General features: G+C 46.5%; 2 non-coding genes across 2 annotated transcripts; both read right to left on the bottom strand.

Moving 5' to 3' along the window:
* Positions 1 to 4,763: 4,763 nt before the first annotated feature.
* On the bottom strand, positions 4,764 to 4,837 carry trnan-guu (transfer RNA asparagine (anticodon GUU)). Its single transcript has one exon. It is a non-coding gene; the product is annotated as a tRNA-Asn (tRNA).
* Positions 4,838 to 12,729: 7,892 nt separating this feature from the next.
* trnae-cuc (transfer RNA glutamic acid (anticodon CUC)) lies at positions 12,730 to 12,801 on the bottom strand. Its single transcript has one exon. It is a non-coding gene; the product is annotated as a tRNA-Glu (tRNA).
* Between the last annotated feature and the right edge of the window lie 983 nt (positions 12,802 to 13,784).

The following is a 13,784-nucleotide window of genomic DNA, read 5'->3' as shown; positions in this document are numbered from 1 at the left end:
GTGATGGTGTGGGGGGGGGGGGGTGGGGATGCGGTTGGGCGGGTGGGATAGTTGGCGGGGGGTGTCAAAGCTTCAATAGAAATCCAGCAGAACTGAGAACAGACAACAGCTAGCTCTGTGGGAACGGGAGACCAACAGAGGACAGATAAATCAGGACCTGGAATCCAAACTGACATCAGACTACCATGTTATCAGTGCTTTGATTTGCATTGCCAACCCTCTACCTTTACCAAAGGTTTGATTTGATTTGAATGTCACGTACCCTCAATATTCAGGATCTAATCCTTGTCATCCTAAAACCACGGCTCTGTACTGACCCTCTGTAAACACTTATTTTCTTCAGTCAATTCGTTCACTTTTCTTACAGTGCAGCAAATATTCAGACACAGTCTTTAGTTTCAATTTTTGTGATCTTTTCAATCCAGCTTTGATTGGTAGTACATTTATTCCCCTTGTCCCTTTGTTCTCTGACATTCACTTTTCACATTACTTCATTGCTCACCTGCCTTGATTTGGATTGCCCTTAATGTCCAGGGATGTGCAGGTTAGATAGGTTAGCCATGGGAAATGCAGAGTTAACGGTTCATAGTAATAGAAGCAGGAGTCGGCTATTTGGCGTGTCGAGCCTGCTCCACTATTCATTCAGATGAAGGCTGATCTATCCATCATCTGAGCTCCTCCTACCTGCATTATTCCATCTACCCTTAATTCCCCTCCATGCAATATCCTATCCAACTGTGTCTTGAATATAATTAATGAAGCTGCCTCATCTGCTCCCTTGGGCGGAGAATTCCACAGTGTCACACGAATTACAGCATGGAAAGAGACCCTTCAGTCCAACTCATCCATGTTGACCAGTTATCCTAAACAGTCTAGTCCCATTTGCTAGCACTTGGCCCATATCCCGCTATACCCTTCCTATTCATGAACCCGTCCAGATGCCTTTTAAGTGTCGTAATTATACTAGCCTCCACGACTTCCTCAAGCAGCTAATTCCATGCCCGCAACATGCTCTGCATGAAAGAGTTGTACATTGACTTCAGTGATTCGAAAGGGTAAAATATCTGCACATGGCGAGTCTAGGTGTTTCATCGCAAAAGATGAAATGAACTTTCAGTTAAAAACAAATCAAGAAATTTCAGGAGGAACGGAGAAGGTCAGGCAACATCTATGGAAAGAGAATCAGACACAGCATTTCAGAATTCCGTTTTCTCCGACAGGTGCTGTCAAACCTGCCGATTTTCTCTTTTTTGGCTCGGGTTCTCAGCATCCGCGGTCCTTCACGTTAGACAATAATACAATTCAGCAGCTCCTTTGTGGAGAAGGGTTCCGTTTGGATATCATTTCCCTGACCCCATTAAACCGCACACAGCCACGAAGCCAAGGTAAAGCAGCGAACTAAACGTCCCTGGGTGGGTTCAAACTACCAACCTTTTGGTCAAATAGCCGAACGCGCGGACCAATTGCGCCACAGAGACAAGCAACGGCGAGGGCAGCGCCATCGCTTAAGGGAGGCTATTAGTAAATTCATAATTCAGCCACCCCGCCGAGAATTACAATTGTCGTCTATCACTTTTACTTTTCCTGAATAATGCCTGGGACATTCATTGTGGAGACGCCGGGGACAGTCTGATCCCACCTTCTGCAGACACATCCATGTCACGAGGAACTAGTTTTCTTACTCCGGGACCGTCGCCCTTCGAGCCTTTCAGTGTTTTGCCTGTTCCCGAGTTCCCTCATTGGCTCGGAGGCGAGAAGGGGTTTGAATTCCTGATGTGCACGAACGGCAATTATTTCAATGTCTCAGATCAGTTCATGTCCCGAGAACATCAGAGTCAATTTCCCGGCCTCTTCAACAAGGGGACGGTGTCTGGACTGTCTCTGCTCAGTCGGACGGTTCATCTTTCATTCTCATCTAAATCCGCTTCCCAAAGAGTTTCTAAAGGTTCACAAAGCTGGAGACTGGGATTTCTGTTTTTTTTCATGAACATTTTTCCATTTCCTAACTGACAATATTTTGCCAAAATCTCTTCCCAAGTGTACGCCATGCCTAATTTACAGGGATGAAGAATTTCCATTGTGGGGAGACATTCCTAAGGTTGGGAATGTTTGCTTTGGAGCAAAGAAGGTTAACTGGAGATTTCCTGGGGCTGTTGGTAATGATGGGAGAAGAAGCGGTGGGAATGGGCAGATTAATGATCAGAAGAACCAATTGCCACTGACCAGAGTCAGTTACCAGAGGACAGGAATTGAAGTTCTTGAATGAAAAGCAGCACTTGTGCCTAATAAACACAGAGAATACTGCAGAAAGCCGACAGGTCGTGCATCATCTGTGGAAAGGTAAACAGAGTTGACGTTTTGAGTCTGGTACGCTGTTTGTTCCGAACTCGAGTTTCCTGCATGGCAATCAATTCCCAGACATGAGAATACGGGACTTTGTTGAGACAGGTTTTGTGAAGTTTGAGCGATAATGCAACCAACAGGAAGTCATTTAAAATCGCCAGCGAAGAAAGCATAGCCAGCAGGTTACCACCCTGGGTGGGGGAGCCCCAAAGGATCTCTACGCCAGCACCTTAAGTATTCGGTCACAACTACACGCCCAAAGTTATGATCTAAAATTTCTCATGGAATTGCTCTAACGGGAAAGGTGAGTACTGGACTTGTCCTGTCCGCGCCATAGACCCAACGTATCCTGTTCCCCTGGATTTGATCAGGACAGAGGAGGCTGATGGGAGATCGAATTGAACTACACACATTGATGAGGGACAGAGCGGGTGGGAAGGATCCATTTCCGTGCGCAGAGAGATGAATAATAAGGGTCGGAACTAAGGAGCCACTTCAAGAAATTTGGTGTTCATTCAGCAAAGCTAATGTAGAACTGTTCACAGAAAATGGTGATGAAAGTCTCTCGAGTTATTTTGATGAGAAGTGTTCATGATGTTAATACAATCGAAAGGATGAAGGAAGATTGGTAAATGTATTGGTGACAGTTCTGTTGATGCCCTGTGAGCGAAATCTGGATCTGATGGAATAAAAGGGACATTAACAATATCGATCTGAAATTGGATACGTGACAAGAAACAGAGCCATTATTGACAGTTGGCTTTTGAACTGGAGGAGTTTCTCGTGAAATTAGCTTGAGGCTTGAGGTATGCAAGGTCAAGATAATTTAGGTAAAATACGGAAACGCTATCCTCATTAGCAGACAGTGAAAGGATTACAAGACACAAATTAAGCATTTTCGACAAGTGGTACAGGGGACTGGGAAGAAAAGTATTATAAACTGTGAACAACAAAGTTCTGGAGCACAACACTTACATCCAAAGACCGAAAATATCCAGGTCCTGATTAATCAGATTGCATTGTGGTGCTTTTCTGCAAAACATCCACTTGCAATATCCGACAAAAGAGTGACAAAACCCATCCCTGTCAGCCCAGGATAGAAAATCCGAAGGGATGAAGGTTTGCTTATTTTTGAAGATTCACAAAACTAAGACTGGTTTTGGGGACTGTTTCCTTTCCACTCCCAGGAGCCGCAGTGGTTGAGGCGTTGAGTTGGGGAAAGTAAAATGTGCCCGTGAGCAGGCGTGTGAGGCTATTTCAGCTTCCGCTGTGACTTGACTCCGATGTTCTGAGGGACATTTATTGACGCGAGACAGTGAAAAGATTCTCATTCCCGCAGATCGGGAATTCAAACCGTATGCCGGCTTCAGGACACTGAGAAAGATTAATTGGGGTGTGTGAAGAAGCTGTGAGCTGCATTTCAAACAGGTAGGTGGAGACATTGCGCCCCTGGCCCTGTGCGTATCTAACGCCACCATGCTGCAGAATTCCTGTCCTCTGGTAACTGACTAACACGGACATGCGCAGCAATGGGAACAGTCACAAGGTCAACAACCAAAGATAATCATCGTCACTGCTTCCCTTCCACAGTCCCAACTTTGTGAAGCAGTATCTTTCACTGGCAAAGGAAACACCCTTGTCCTCAGGTGCCTGCTTCATTTCGATCACGATTTCATGTCCCTCACTGTTCTCGTCTCATTTGCAGACACTTGTGTCAAAAGAAGCTCTGCGGATATCTGCTTGTTCCACCCGAACAGGCAGTGGGTTGCAGATTCCCACCAGTCCCAATGTGAGTGAAATAGTTTTCCCCCTCCACTGACTTGAATCTTTAAGAAGCCGGGGAGCAAGCTCCCTTTCTTTTCGACGACATTTCTCATTTTGTAGTCGGCAGGGTTCACACCTGCGTGGGGAAACCGCAATGGGTTTCAAGTCCATCGCATAAACCACTCAGCCCACGAATACAGAACCACACTGACAGCTTCACTTCCCAGGTCTGTCTGCCTGCGGAGCTGAGAAAGAGTGAATCATCGCAGAGTTTGTTTGAATCTATTCACTTCAGTGATTCGAAAGGGTTAAATATCTGGACACTGCGAGTCTAGGTGTTTCATCGCAAAAGATGTAATGAACTTTCAGTTAAAACCAAATCTAGAAATTGCAGGAGGAACGGAGAAGGTCAGGCAACATCTATGGAAAGAGAATCAGACACAGCATTTCAGAATTCCGTTTTCTCCGACAGGTGCTGTCAAACCTGTCGAGTTTCTCGTTTTTTGTCTCGGGTTTTCAGCATCCGCAGTCCCTAACGTTAGACAATAATACAACTCAGAAACCCCTTTGTGGAGGAGGTTTCCGTTTGGATATCATTCGCCTTATCCCATTACAGTTCACACAGCCGCGAAGCGAAGGGTGAGCAGCGAACTAAGCGTCCCTGGGTGGGCTCGAACCACCAACCTTTCGGTTAACAGCCGAACGCGCTGACCAATTGCGCCACAGAGACAGGCGATGTCGGAAGCTGCGCCATCGCTTAGGGGAGGCTATTAGTGAATTCATAATTCAGCCTGCCCCACCTAGAATTACAATTGTCGTCTATCACTTTTACTTTTCCTTAATAATGCCTGGGACATTCATTATGGAGACACCGGGGACAGTCTGATGCCACCCTCTGCAGAACGAGAGGGGGAAGAAACAGAACAGACATGAACTGTTGATCTCCGTTGTTACTCATAACGTAAAATCCTTGTAGTGCGATCACTTCCCTTAAGCATGAAAAGAAGGCGCTAGTTCGCCGTCAGCTTGTGGCGCAACTGTACCGCGTCTGACTCCAGATTAATCGGTTGCGTGTTCAAATCGCGTCAGGCTCACTAAAAGTCTGCTTCTTACATTTCAAATCCAGGAATGATTACGTTCACTCCCGATATCTGTTGAGCCAAATGTTCGTTGCGGAAACTTTCGATCACACGTGAGGCTTTGCTGTCAGTTTGATTTGTGAACGCTGTGTCAGGGAGGTGGTGTGCCCAATGTTTCGGTAAATGCTCAGCTCCCCCCACTGTAAGGATGAAAACACAGCCGCTTCGTTCAGTTGGTGACAGCGCGGTGTGAATAACATTATACCGATGTTTTTACAACATAATCTAGAGATTACCAGTTGTGTGTTTCAATCTATCAGGAGGTCCCAGCTCATCCTGTCATAGCAGAGTGACAGCGAGTTCAGATAGAAATGTTTACCACCAACAACAAATTCTTTCCTCTCACTGGACACTGTTAAAATTATCTTTATTCAACAGAAGGAGCGGAAACTACAGTCTGACGGCCCCTCTCCACATTAACGGTGAGCCTGAATTGTATAAACGGTGTCAGTAAAATCCAATGGACGACACTGATTTGGTTTAATAGGTTTTTTTTGCCAAGTGTAATTCACCGAGAGGATGCTGCTGTGTGAGACAGCGTGGGGAATTACTGCAGGGCCTCCTGCGCATGGAACACACCGCAACTGATGTGTTTCACCTTCACCAGTTTATTCCGATCTCGGAGAAGAGAGGTTTGATGATTCGGATCATAGGAGGCCGACAGAGAGCAGGAGAAGAGCACTCAGACCTTCACAAGCTTGTCACCACAGTTGGGTCATCGTGGCCCGTGTATCAGTATGGGACAGTAATCTGCATCTACTGACTGGAAGCACAGCAAATTGGAGTGCTGGTGGGACTATCACACAGGAGGAAACGGCTTCGACAGATCAACTGGAGTGGCTCCCAATGCGCAACTCCGCTCACCTCAACTGAATAACTGTAAACAAATTACTCAGTGATTCAAATGAATACTCGGTTTTGAATCTGTATTGTGGCATGGACCTTCGAGAATGATGTCAAAACACCTTCATTGCTGTGATGGAGTATCCTGTTGGGCAGAATATATCCGTTGTCAAATTTCCTACGTTCTGTTGGTCCCACTCCGGTTTCACTCAGAATCACAAAATGTGTGACAGTGCAGACTGAGGCCTGCAGCCCACCTTAGCTCTGCTGGTTCAACACAATATGTAAATAAGTGTCTCATTCTGTCGCCTTCTCCCTGTAAATCTGCACATTGTTACATTTAACATGCCCACCGAATTCCCTTTTGTGTCCATTGAATCTGCCTCTTTGTCACTGTCAGACAGCAACTTACTGACCCCACTCCCTGTGCGAAAACGGTCTTCCTAATGTCACTTTTACTTATTTTCCTGATGACTTTCAATCTCTGCCAAATCGTTCTCGATCCTTTCTGGCCTGGGAGCATTTTCACTGCATTATTGCCTCTGTCTAAAACCCTCATGACGTGGAAAACTTCAATGAGGCCAGCTTTCAGCCGTCTGTTCTCCAAAGTGAGTTGCCCCAAACTTTCCAATCTCCCTTCATTGCTGACATTCCTCAGAACGATACCATTCACGTTAACATGTTCAGCGCCGTCTGCAAACACTTCACTTCCCCGCTTCCTGAAGTATCACACTCAGAATTGAGCGTAATACAGGTGGAAGATTCATTCAGACTCGGATTGCGCCGGCGAAAAATCTGCAGTACTTGTTTTCACTTTGAACATGCGTTTCCCTTCGCTGTGTTCACTGCAATGGCAGCTTTTGCGCCGTCCCTAATTCAGGCAGTCCGATCTCATTTAACGAAGCGTCTTTTTGAGAAAATTGATCGGGTATTTTTGCTCTGGTCAATTTAAGAAAAGATGGTTCGCCTGGGATTGGAACCCGGGAACTCTCACACGTCTGCATTCGCGAGAAGACCCAAAGCTAGAATCATATGCCAGACTAACGAGCCACCAGCCATGGGTGCAGCTACCTCCTGAAGCAGCTGAGACTTGCTCAGTACGAAATACATTGTACATTGCTCCCAGAATTGCAAGCAAGGAAGAGTTTCAAGAACATCTGCTTCTCAATCTGTCTCTGCTCCCAGGACGCTGCTGTTTGTCCCGTCCCCAGGGACCGGGCTCTCTCCACTGGTGGATAATTGAACCATTTTATTTCTCCTTGCAAGCTGTCCTGGTGGAAGAAGGAGCCCACACGCTCTTCTGCTCTCTCTCACTAGTTGTTGAGGCAGGATAAGTCAGTTACAGAAATGCGTAGGAAATGGGCAACTTTGAGCTTGTTCCAAAGCTCCTGTTAACGGAGAGACCGAAAGATGCTGTGTTGTCGGGACCGAGAGAAATGGAGACCCTTCCCTCAGGTAAATTGATATGAGTGCATTTTTGTGCAGCCTGCTTGGTGTTCAGAATTTGTCTTGACACAGCAATCCTACAGAGAGTCTTTTATTACACGGGCGTCGGTTTCTTTACCGCAGGAAATGGACAAAAACAGCATGTGTTTCAACTTCACCGGTTCATTGCCATCTGAGAGAAGAGGTTTAACACTTGAGATCAGAACACACCGACAGAAAACTGGACAACACGACTCAGAGCTCCACAAGCGTGCCAGAATAACTGTGTAAATTTGAATTGTGTATCGATGTGACACATTGAGCTCAGATACACGAAGTTTTGGGAAGCAGATGACAAGGTAAAGGAGAGAGCAGAGCGCCGTTATAGGGAAAAGCTGCTGAAGACGACATTGAGTAAATAAGTGAAAATGGTTTCCCTTCTGGGTTGTGATCCTAACATGCACCCGCTGTGCCATTCTCTTGCATTGCACGGCAGCTTTCCCGAGTACTCAGTGAAAAGTATTCAGCTTTTCAGTTGGCGTGTGTCTTGCACGTTCGAGAATGAAATCAAAAGATCTTCACTGCTGTAGTGTCATGTGCTGTTGTGCAGACATATCGCCGATGTGCAAATATAAACTCAGGGGGTAATGTACACTGGAGACTCTGGAGACAAAGAAGAAACCATGATCTCATTCGATGTGACAGCACTGTTCACTTCAATTGACAAAACCCTAGCCAGAGAAACAATAGCCAACCTACTGGACATACATAACAGAACACAGGAGGCCGAACCTATCAACAAGGACGGCATACTTAAACTACTGGACCTGTGCCTCACTACACACTTTACATTCAACAATCAGATATGCGAACAAATCAACGGAACACCCATGGGATCACCAATCTCGGGACTCATAGCAGAGGCAGTTATGCAAAGGTTAGAACAAACAGCCCTACCACAAATCCAACCCAAACTCTGGATCAGATATGTCGATGACACCTTTGTAATCATCAAAAACACAGAAATAGAAAAAACACACAGAATCATCAACGCCACACTCACAGGAATCCGATTCACGAGAGAAGAGGAAAACGATAGCCAACTCCCATTCCTAGACGTGTTAGTAGAGAGAACATCTAACGGAGAATTCACCACAAGGGTACACAGGAAACCAACACACACAGACCAAGTCCTAAACTATGAAAGTAACCACCCCAACACACACAAACGAAGCTGCATCAGGACACTATTCAAAAGAGCCACAACACACTGCAGTACACCAGAACTGCGAAAAGAGGAAGAGGAACACCTATACAAGGTATTCGCAAAAACGGAGACCCACGCAACTTTATCAACAGATGCCTAAGAGATAGACCACGGAACGAGGATATGCCACAACCAAAAGGACTAGCCACACTACCATATGTCAGGAGCGTCTCAGAACTGACAGCCAGACTACTGCGACCCTTAGGACTCATAACGGCACACAAACCAACAGCCACGCTCAGAGAACAACTCACTAGAACAAAGGACCCAATACCCAGCATGAGCCAAACTAACGTAGTTTACAAAATACCATGCAAGGACTGCACAAAACACTATATAGGACAAACAGGAAGACAGCTAACAATCCGCATCCATGAACATCAGCTAGCTACAAAACGACACGACCAGCTATCCTTAGTAGCCATACACTCAGACAACAAGCAACATGAATTCGACTGGGAAAGCACTACTATCATAGGGCAAGCCAGACAGAGAACAGCCAGAGAATTCCTAGAAGCATGGCATTCATCCCCAAACTCCATCAACAGACACATAGACCTGGACCCCATATACAAACCACTACAACGGACAGCTGAAACTGACACCTGGAAGCGGCAAGAACAAACCACTATAAATACCGGAAGAAACATGAAAGAAGCGCTTCGCAGGAGGCTCCAGAGCACTGATGATGTCTCCTAGCCAGGGGATGAAACGTTTGCAACAAAAACTTCCAGCTCGGCGAACAGAACCACAACTCTGAGCCAGTTGAAACTTGCTCAGCGTGAAATACATTGCTCCAAGAATTGCAAGCAGCAAAGCGTTTCCAGAACATCTGCTTGTCATTCTGTCCCCGGGGCGCTGATGTTTGTCTCATCCCCAGGAATTGGACTCTCTGTACTGGCAGATAATTAAACCATTTTGTTTCTACTCGCAAGCTGTTCTGGGGGTGAGGGAAGAGTCCATTCGCTCTTCTGCTGTCTCTCTCAATCACTTGAGGTGAGAGAAGTATCTGTTACACTAATGCGTGGGAAGTGAGTAACTTTGAATATGAATTTCCTCCAAAGGTCTATTATCGGAGAGATAGAAAGATGCTGTGCTGGCGAGACAGAGAGAAATGGACACCAAGCACTCTTCCCTCAAGTAAATTCACATTGTTGTACAGCCTGCTTGGTGTTCAGAAATCGTCTTCACGCAGTAATCTTACAGAAAGTCGATTGCAAAGTGGACATCGCTTTCTTTGCTGCGACTGCGCAGCAGTTAACATCTGAGTCCCAAGTGTCCCAGATGAAGAGAATCCGAGTGAAACCTTCACTCACTGAGAGTCATCCCCACGGCCCTGAGCTGAGGGACTGCAGGCAGTCCAACACGGAAGGGACGGTTAAAAATGAACCAGTTTTGCTCCCTCAGCCTCTCTGTCCCAGAGACAGGCAGTGGGACGCCATAAACACGTTGCACCATCCTCGCGCAGACAGAAGCCGTTCAGCCCATCGAGTCCACGGCGACTCTCTGCCACTTGCCTCTCTCTGAGGTGATTCGCAATCAGTGATATCTGTCCTCATAGGAAGGAACTGTATCTGAGTGGTGATACGGTTTCTAACATACTGATCGTCTTGTCATTCACGTCCGACCCGGCGTGGCGATTAATGCAGGGAATGGATGGAAGTACAAGGCATGCGGTTCAACTTTATCAGCTCATTGGCATTGAGAAGAAGTGGTTTTGCGAATCAGTTCATAGGAAACCGACGAAGAACAGGAGAAGACCACTCAGACTACCATAAAGCATGTTACTTGAATCGTGTGAGTTTCCCGAGAGTATCGGTATGATACAGGGTATTCAGACACTCAGGCAGTAGGTGCAAAGGCAAGATATAGAATATAGCACAGCCCCGGTTCAAAAGGAAGCCGCTCAAGGAGACATTGCACTACAGCGGAGGATGACTTCAACCCATTGACCTCGGGGCTATGAGCCCAGCACACAACCACTACGCCACTCTGCTCCTGCACGCCGAGTGTTTTCCACAGGTCCCTTCGAGACTGATGTCAAACATCTCCACTGCTGTCCTATCATATGCTGTTGCGCAGATGTATGGAAGCTGTGTAAATATAAACTTTTTCCTAACTTCCCACATTCTGTTGGTCGAATTGTGATTCCATTCTGAATCACAGCATGTGTCACAGCACAGACGGAGGCCATGCGGCCCACCTTCGCTCTGCTGGTTCGACACAGTAAGTAAACGTGGGTCTCTATTCGTATCATTCTCTTTCCTTCTCCATGTAATTCTGCACAGTGTTACTTTAAACATGACCACCGAATTCCCGTTTGCGTCTATTCAATCTGCCTCTTTGTCAGTGTCAGTTAGGGATTTACTGAATGCAACCACTCCCTGTAAGAAAGCGTTCTTCCCAATGTCACTTTTAGTTCTTTTCCTCATGACTTTAAAACTCTGCCGAATTGTTGCCGATCCTTTCAGGCGTGGGAGCATTTTGACTACATCACTTTCTCTGTCTAAACTTTGCATGACTTGGAAAGCTTCAACCAGGCCAGATTTCAAACTTCTCTTCTCCGAGGAGAGCTGTCCCAAATTTCCAATCTTGCTTCAGTGCTGACATTCCTTAAACACGGCACCACTGACGTCAATGCAATATTCCATCATTTCACTTCCTTGCCTTCTGCCCAACTTGTACTCCAAGCGGTAAAAACAATGACTGCAGATGCTGGAAACCAGATTCTGGATTAGTGGTGCTGGAAAAGCACAGCAGTTCAGGCAGCATCCGAGGAGCAGTAAAATCGACGTTTCGGGCAAAAGCCCGCACTTTAGCGAAGGTACTTTTTGAGAAAGTTAACCGGGCACTCTTGCACAAGTCAGGAAACGTGGGCTCCTCCTGGATTTCGCGCAAGTCTACGTAGTCGAAGACACAAAGCGAGAGTCATACCCCGAGACCAACGAGCCACACCGAGAGCACACAAGCACCCCCGCTCCACCTCTTTAACCAGCTGAGTCTTGCTCAGTGTGAAATACATTTGACATTGCTCTGAGAATTGCAAGCGGGAAAGAGTTTCCGGAACAGCTGCTTCTCATTCTGTCTCCCTCCTGCTGTTTGTCCCGCACCCAGAAACCGGGCTCCCTCCACTGGCAGAAAGTTAAACCGTTTTGTTTCGCAACTTTTCTCTGACACCGGAGTGAACCTTGATAAGCATTGCCTTCCGCAACATAGGGTACAGAGAACAACAGAAGACCACTCAGACCTCCACCAGTGTGTCATCTCAATTGTGCACATTGGGCCAGTGTATCAATGTGAAATATTTATGTCAAAGTTTTTTGGGAAAGAAAAGAAAAGGCGAGGTGCTGAACAGTGCGCCGTTCTACGGAAAAGCTGCTAAAGACGACATTGAGTGAATAGGAGAGATGGTTTCCCTTCTGGGTGATGCTCCCATCATGCACCCGCAGACAGATCGCCGTCCTGCAAGTATAAACTCTGTCTAAGTTGCGCCATTCTGTTTTTTTCGAACTGTGATTTCGCGCAAAAGTACAAAATGTCAACACTCACAATGTTCAAACTTTACAAAGTTCTCAGAGATATATTTAGCGAACACCTGGAAGAAATTCTCACAAAAGTACCTGGGGAATTTCGGTTTGAGGGCTGTTGAACTTTAAGTAGAATGAAGGGCCACAAGAAAAATTACATTTAAACTGTAAAACACACGTAACCGCGTCTACAAACAGACACTGCCAAGCAGCCCCGACCTGCTCCGTCGAGAGAGTGAAGACTGTTCACTCGTTTGTAGCTGCAGAAGCAATCATCCCCACACATACAAACCAATCTGCCTCAAGATGTGATTTCAACGAGCTACATCACACTGCAACACCCAGGTACGGTGAAGATCAATAAGCTACTGTAAAGCGCATTTCAGAGGAATGAACAGCCCGTAGGCCAGCTGAAAACTGCTTCCCTGACCGGGAATCGAACCCAGGCCGCGGCGGTGAGAGCGCCAAATCCTAACCACTAGACCACCAGGGAGAGACAGACCCCCACCCCCGTCTCTCTCTGCTGAAAATGGCCTCGCTGCCCGGGAATCGAACCCGGGCTGCGGCAGTAAGAAGACTTTCACCGGTACATCCATCAATGTAATTTTTTGTATCCCTTGCTCCCGATGCGATCTCTATAACATTGGGGAGACTTAGAGTCAAGTCACATCTCCGGGACGCTCCTGCACGCCTTTATTGGAAAAAAAGCGCGGAGCGGACCCGGAAGCTGGTGTAGCGCAAGCTAACCTGGGTAGGTTTTACTTCCTATAAATGCGCGCAGGAGAGTCCCGCAGATGTGACTTGACTCTCCAGTCTCCCCAATGTTATAGAGATCGCATCGGGAGCCATGGACACAAAAACCTACATTGATGGATAAAAAAAAATTAAATTTAAACTGTAAAACACACGTAACTGCGTCTACAAACAGACACTGCCAAGCAGCCCCGACCTGCTCCGTCGAGAGAGTGAGGACTGTTCACTCGTTTTACTGGATTTTACTGACACAGTTTATAAAATTCAGGCTCACCGTTATTGTGGAGAGGGGCCGTCAGACTGTAGTTTCCGCTCCTTCTGTTGAATAAAGATAATTTTAAAGTCTGGTTGAAGATTTGTAGCTCGGGTGTCCGTTGTTGTGGTTCTGTTCGCCGAGCTGGAAGTTTTTGCTGCAAACGTTTCGTTCCCTGGCTAGGGAACATCATCAGTGCTGTTGGAGCCTCGTGTGAAGCGCTGCTTTGATGTTTCTTCCGGTATTTATATTGGTTTGTTCTTGCCGCTTCCGGGTGTCAGTTTCAGCTGTAGTAGTTTGTATGTGGGGTCCAGGTCGATGTGTCTGTTGATGAATGTTCTTGCCGCTTCCGGGTGTCAGTTTCAGCTGTAGTGGTTTGTATATGGGGTCCAGGTCTATGTGTCTGTTAATGGAGTTTGTGGATGAATGCCATGCCTCTAGGAATTCCCTGGCTGTTCTCTGTCTGGCTT

This window comes from Hemiscyllium ocellatum (assembly GCF_020745735.1).
Source record: "Hemiscyllium ocellatum isolate sHemOce1 chromosome 27 unlocalized genomic scaffold, sHemOce1.pat.X.cur. SUPER_27_unloc_8, whole genome shotgun sequence".
In the NCBI taxonomy this organism is placed as follows: Eukaryota; Metazoa; Chordata; class Chondrichthyes; order Orectolobiformes; family Hemiscylliidae; genus Hemiscyllium; species Hemiscyllium ocellatum.
The sequence above is the reverse complement of the archived record's forward strand: the minus strand, read 5'-3'. Positions and strand labels throughout refer to the sequence as shown.